At 44.5% G+C, this 6,537-nt stretch overlaps 3 non-coding genes across 3 annotated transcripts; all 3 read left to right on the forward strand.

Moving 5' to 3' along the window:
• Nucleotides 1–122: 122 nt before the first annotated feature.
• LOC135246676 (U1 spliceosomal RNA) lies at nucleotides 123–282 on the forward strand. The gene has a single exon (XR_010327851.1). It is a non-coding gene; the product is annotated as a U1 spliceosomal RNA (small nuclear RNA).
• A 2,004-nt stretch (nucleotides 283–2,286) lies between these two features.
• On the forward strand, nucleotides 2,287–2,452 carry LOC135246677 (U1 spliceosomal RNA). The gene has a single exon (XR_010327852.1). It is a non-coding gene; the product is annotated as a U1 spliceosomal RNA (small nuclear RNA).
• Nucleotides 2,453–4,298: 1,846 nt separating this feature from the next.
• Nucleotides 4,299–4,458, forward strand: LOC135246678 (U1 spliceosomal RNA). Its single transcript, XR_010327853.1, has one exon. It is a non-coding gene; the product is annotated as a U1 spliceosomal RNA (small nuclear RNA).
• Nucleotides 4,459–6,537: the final 2,079 nt, after the last annotated feature.

Consider the following 6,537-nt stretch of genomic DNA (forward strand, 5'->3'; position numbering starts at 1 on the left):
TCGGACAGTTCGCTCGCCGTCATTGTGCGCCTTGGAGAGCTGCGCAGCTGGAACGGTGTGCTACCCACGTATGTGAAAGTCACGGCGTGGCGCAGGGACAGATTCCGAGAGGTGCACAACTCATACTTACCTGGCGGGGAATACCATGATCACGAAGGTGGTTCACCCAGGGCGAGGCTCGGCCATTGCACTTGGGGTCATGCTGCCCCTGCGATTCCCCAAATGGGGGAATCGACCGCATAATTTCTGTTATTGGGGGCCCTGCGTTCGCGCTCCCCCTGATGTTGCTGTAAAAAAAGCAGAATGTACTCGATGGCGCCGGGCGCCTATGACCGTGAAGCGGGCAAAATGTAGAAAAGCGTAAAATCCACGAAACACTTTGCTGGCGGGCAGTCCCCTTGGGCAACGGCATTGGCAAGTTTTTTAAAAATGTATTGGTTGCCCGCATTTTTAAATTGCAAGTGATTTGAAACTCTTTTAACCGGGGGGAAAGCGACTTCGCCCGGGGTTTTTAACTGCCCGTGCGAGAAACGAGCTGTTACTTCCCTGTCTAAAACAAACGGCACTGTTTCGCCCCATCTCTTTCCATTTCGTACATTTTCTTTACTTTTTCAGGGGGGGGCGGCTCCCTCCATTTGTAAAGCCATAAGTTATCGCACAAGGTTTGCAAAACATTACATTTGCATACTTTTCCCAATTTTTTAAATCAGGCAGACCGTTTAAACCCAACGACTCCCATAATGATTGCCAAAGGTCGTTGCAAGAACTACAGAACGAAACGTCGACAAAGTTAAATTCTCATAAAGAATCATACCCCACCATTAACATAGCCATTCAATCCGTAAGCAAAGCCCCTGACATTCGAACGGGCATCGATCCTCAAGGCACAGCGGATTAACTGGGAAAAATTCTAATTCAGATATATGAAAATCCATTTTCACTAGCCAAAACGGAATTACAGACGTCATAAATAGCTGATCATTTCGGTATGTCGACGTTTCCCCCAAAATTGGCCATACTTTTGTTTCATTATGATATCTTAAAAGGGTTATTGTGACAAGTGAAAGCATGTTTTCAATTCTTGATTCATCCTTCTACTCGTCAGTTTCAATTGCAGTTATCTGGGGTCTTCTGACAAATACATTGAAATTTCGCCCATTGATGAGTTTTTTGAAACTGAAATCCCATACGGTTGGGGGAGCGAGGCTATTGAATGTAGGAGGGCTTGCCATGACGGCCAGTATTTAAACGCTTTGCTGCGTTTTCTTCGCTTACGCCACACCACCCTGAAAACCCCCCGATCTGCTATCTGGGAAACTAAAGGGTGGGGCCGGGTTAGTACTTGGATGGGAGACCGCCTGGAAATACCAGGGCAGAAAGCTTTTTTAATTAGGTCTTACATATATAATTTTTTTTTTTTTTTTTTTGCGTTGTCACACAGGGGGCGTCTCTCACACGATTAATGGAATAACGGGACTGTGCAAGTAAATAAAACATCCAAAATGTCTTAGGGTAAACTAGCCCAGTTCAAAACTAAAGGGTCCCCGCCCCCGCTTCGGTTTTTTGTCAAAGCGTTTTTTTTTGTTGTTTCAATGGGGAGAGAAGGGGGGGATTTCAGAAACCCGGCCCACCGAGTCGATCTGCTCTGTAACTGCGCCGAGTCAATACCAGGAAAACTGTACCACTTCAGTTTCCCTGTCCTGATTCGCGAGGCTGCCGGTTTTCCTCGGTACACTTAGCCGGCTAACCTGCGTCCTGAACGGCCCAGGATTCCCCTTACTTTGCTTTTGCGTTCCCCCGCTTCATTTTGCGAATTACTTGTGCATACTCGATGAAAAAAAAAAAGGAAAACTAAAGTTAATGGCCTTACCAGGGAATGCTGGGGTAGGGAATTCCGTTACCACTCGCTCTGTCTTTTGTGGACTTCTAGATGTTTTAGGCTACGCGAGCCAGAGGGAAAAATTTTCCCTCTGTGCCTCGCATAGCTACACTTCTCAGAAGCATCCATACACCAAGCGTATAAATATACTTTAAAAAGCAAATTAAAAAAAAAAAAAAAAAAAATTATATATTATATATATTTTTTATATATATTTTTTTTTATTTTTTTTTAAAGTTTGGATTTTTTTTGTATATATAAATATAAGGAGCCAGCATTCTGCAAGTAGTGGATCACAGTTCCTCGCCGTCATTTTTGCGCCTTGGAGAGCTGCGCAGCTGGAACGGTGTCCCACCCACGTAGGGGAAGTCACGGTGGCGCAGGGACAGATTCCGAAGTTTCACACTCTACTTACCTGGGGGGGGATTTCCATGATCACAAGGTGGTTCACCCAGGGCGAGGGTCGGCCATTGGGCCCTTTGGTCATGCTGACCCCTGCGAATTCCCCCCAAAAAAGGGGAAACTCGACCGCATAATTTCTGTTTTGGGGGATGCGTTTTGCGCTCTCGCCCCGATGTTGCTGTGAAAAGAGAATGTACTCGATGGCCCGGGCGCCAAGACCGTGAAGCGGGTAAAGTAAAAAAAATGCGTAAAATCCACAGAACAACTTTGCTGCGGTCGTCGCATTGCAACGGCATATGGCAAGTCTTTTAAATGTATGGGTTGCCCGCAATTTTAAATTGCAAGTGAGGGGAAAATCATTTAACCAGGTGACCGACTTCGTCAGGTTTTAAATCTGCGGCCCGTGCAGAAACGAGCTGTTGACTTCCTTCTAACAACGGCACTTTTTTCCCCCCATCTCTTCCACTCTTGGGAAATTTTCTTACTTTTTTCAGAGGGGGCGCTCCCTGCCATTTGAAAAGGGCCATAGTGATCGCACAAGTTTGGGCAAACATTACTTTTGCATACATTTTCCCATATTTTACAGAAGCCTTTAAAAACCCAAAGCGACGTGCAAAAATGATTGCCGAAGTTCGTTGCAAAAACAAACAAAACCCTACGTCAGCAAAGTTCAATTCTCATAAAGATCAGCTACCCCGAGCCATTAACATGCCATTTTCTCCGTAACCCGAACCCAATGTACATTGCGAGCCTGGCACGCAGTCACGTCAGCACAGCGATTAACTAGGAATATTTCTAATTCAGATTATAAAAAACCTTTTAAACTAGCCAAAACGAATTTTACACGTCTAATAGCTGATAATTCGGTATGTGCGCGATTAAATTTGGCCATACTTGTAATTTTCATTATGGATTCTTAAGTTATTTGAAAAGTGAAAGCATGTTTTCAGATGTTTTGGGTCATCCTCTTACTGGGCATTTTCAATTGCAGTTATCTTGAATTGTCATTCTGACTAGAAAAATTGAAATTTTCCCGCCCAATTCGATGAGTTTGTCATAACTGAATGTTTTTAAAACCGGAATTGGGGGGAGCGAGGCATTGAATGTTGGGAGGGCTTCCATGACGGCCAGTATTTAAACGGTTTTGGGCTGCATTTTCCCCCCCTTTTCGTTTACGGCCAACCACCCTAAAACGCCCGATCTCGCTGACCCGGGAAAGCTAAGCAGGGTGGGGGCCGGGTTTAGTACTTGGATGGGAGACCGCCTGGGAATACCAGTGCAGTACTTTTTACTTAGTTTTTACATATATATAATATATTTTTTTTTTTTGCGTTGTCACACTAGGGGCGATCTCCCCACACGATTTAACTGGAATACCGAACTGTGCAAAGTAAAATAAAACATCCATGTCTTAGTATCTAGCCAATTTCAACAAATGGCGTCCCAAACGCTTCGGTTCTGTCAAAGCTTTTTTTTGTTTTTTTTGTTTCAATGAGAGAAAAGGGGGGGTATTTAGAAAACAGGCTTAACCGGTCACCCCTGCTCTGTAACTGCGCCGATTCAATACCAGAGGAACTGTATCCACTTCAGCCCATTTCCTAAATTCGCGAGGGTCCCGGTTTTTTTTCCTCGGTACATAGCCGGCAAAACCCTGCGTCCTGATAGGGGCCCGGAGTTCGCTTCTGTGCTTTTTTTGCTTCCCCATGCTTTTCATTTGCCGAATTCGTGTGTGCATACTCGATAAAAAAGAAGGAAGAACTAAGTTAAGGGCCTCTCCCCCGGGATGCGCGTAGGGGAATTCCGTTTCCACTCCTCTTTGTTGGATTTTGAAAAGTTAGGTATTAGGAAAAGGGCAAACCCCCTTTGTCCAGTAGTAAAATTTTCCCGTTCGCTCGCCGTCATTGTTCGCCCTTTGGGGAGCTGCGGGAGTGGAACGGTGTGCTAACCCCCCCCGTATGTGAAAGTCACGGCGTTGCGCAAAGGGCAGAATTTTTTTTTTCCCCAAGGTGCACAACTCCTACTTACCCCGCGGGGGAGATACCATGGGTCAGAAGGTTTGGGTTTACCAGGGCGAGGGTCGCCATTGCACTTCGGTCTGGGTGACCCCTGCGATTCCCAATGTGGGAATCTCGCCGCATAATTTTGTTAGGGGGGACTGGGGTTCGCGCTCTCCCCCCGATGTTTTCGTGAAAAAAACAGAATTTTCTCATGGCCCCGTGGCGCTATAGACCGTAAGCGGGGGTAAATGTAAAAAGTGGGGGTAAAATCCACAGAAACAACTTTGCTGCAGGGGTCGCATTGCAACGGGCATATGGCAGTCCTTTAAAAAGAATGGTTCCCCCATTTTTAAATTGCAAATGAGTGTAACTCATTTACCAGGTGACGCGACTTCGTCAGGTTTTTTTAATGCTGCGCCGTGCGAGAAACGACTGTTTTAAAAACCCTTCTAAACAAACGGCGACGTTTCGCCCCATCCCCCTTTTTCCCTCCTTTGCTTTTCTTTTCTTTTTTCAGAGGGGCGGCTTCTGCCTTTGTAAAGCCCAGTGATCGCACAAGTTTGCAAACATTACATTTGAACATTTTTTCCAAAATTTTTTTCAGGCAAGCCGTTTTACCCAAAACGACGTGGGATAGTGATTGCCCAAGGTCGTTGCAAGAACTACAGAACGTACGTCCCCCACAAAGTTTTAAATTTTCAAAAGAAAACAGCTACCGAGCCTTTTAAAATAGCCGTTCAATCGTAAGCAGAAGCCCCAAAGTACTTGCAAGCCTGGCAAACGCAGTCACGTCAGGGACAGCGGGATTAAATAGGAATAATTCTAATTCGATATATGAAAATACCATTTTTACTACCAAAACGGATTACGACGTCATAAATAGTGATCTTTGGTATGTGCCCACGATTCGAATGGCCATACTTGTGATTTCATATGGATTCTTTTAAAATTATTGTGACAAGTGAAAGCTGTTTTCAGATGTCTTGATTCATCCTTTTACTCGTCAGTTTCAATTGCAGTTATCTTGAATTGGGCATTCGACTGAAAATTGTAATTTTTTGCCCAATTCGATGAGTTTTTGTCGATAATGAATGCATTTAAAAGATTGTGACGAGCTATTGAATGTTAGGAGGGCTTGCCGACGGCCAATTTTTTAAACGGGTTTGGGTGCGAACTTTCTTCGTTACGGGGACACCACCCTAAACGCCCGATCTGCTGATCTCGGAAAAACCCTTAAAAAAACAGGGTCGGGCCTGGGTTTTCTTGGAAAGGGGGGCCGCCTGGGAATACCAGGTGCAGTAAGCTTTTACTTGGCTTACATAATATATATATTTTTTTTTTTTTTTTTTCGTGTCAAAACCCAGGGGGCGACTCTCAAAACGATTTAAGCTGGGAAAACCGGACTGTGCAAAGTAAATAAACATCACATGTCCTTAGATATCTTACCAAGTTCAAACTTGGCTCAGCACGCTTCGGGTTTTTGAAAAGCGTTTTTTTTTTTTTTTGTTTTAAATGAAGAGAAGGGGGGGTTTTTGAAAACACAGGCTTGCCGAGTCGACTCTGCTGCAGGTCAGTCGCATTGCAACGGCATATGGCAAGTCCTTTTAAAATGTAATGGGTTGCCCGCATTTTTAAATTGCAAGTGAGTGTAACTCATTTAACCAGGGTGACGCGACTTCGTCAGGTTTTTAAATGCTGCGGCCGGTGCGAGAAACGAGCTGTTGACTTCCCTGTCTAAAACAACACGGCGACTGTTTCGCCCCATCTCTTTCCACTCCGTAGCATTTTCTTACTTTTTTCAGAGGGGGCGGCTACTGCCATTTGTAAAGCCATAAGTGATCGCACAAGGTTTGCAAAACATTACATTTGCATACATTTTCCCAATATTTTATCAGGCAAGCCGTTTTAACCCAAAGCGACGTGCAATAAGTGATTGCCGAAGGTCGTTGCAAGAACTACAGAACGTACGTCCGACAAAGTTCAATTCTCATAAAGAATCAGCTACCCCGAGCCATTAACATAGCCAGTTCAATCCGTAAGCAGAAGCCCAATGTACATTGCGAAGCCTGGCATCGCAGTCACGTCAGGCACAGCGGATTTAACTAGGAATAATTCTAATTCAGATATATGAAAATACCATTTTCACTAGCCAAAACGGAATTACAGACGTCATAAATAGCTGATCATTCGGTATGTGCGACGATTCGAATGGCCATACTTGTGATGTCATTATGGATATCTTTAAAGTTATTGTGACAA

Source organism: Anguilla rostrata, unplaced genomic scaffold (genome assembly GCF_018555375.3).
Source record: "Anguilla rostrata isolate EN2019 unplaced genomic scaffold, ASM1855537v3 scaf0702, whole genome shotgun sequence".
Classification (NCBI taxonomy): domain Eukaryota; kingdom Metazoa; phylum Chordata; class Actinopteri; order Anguilliformes; family Anguillidae; genus Anguilla; species Anguilla rostrata.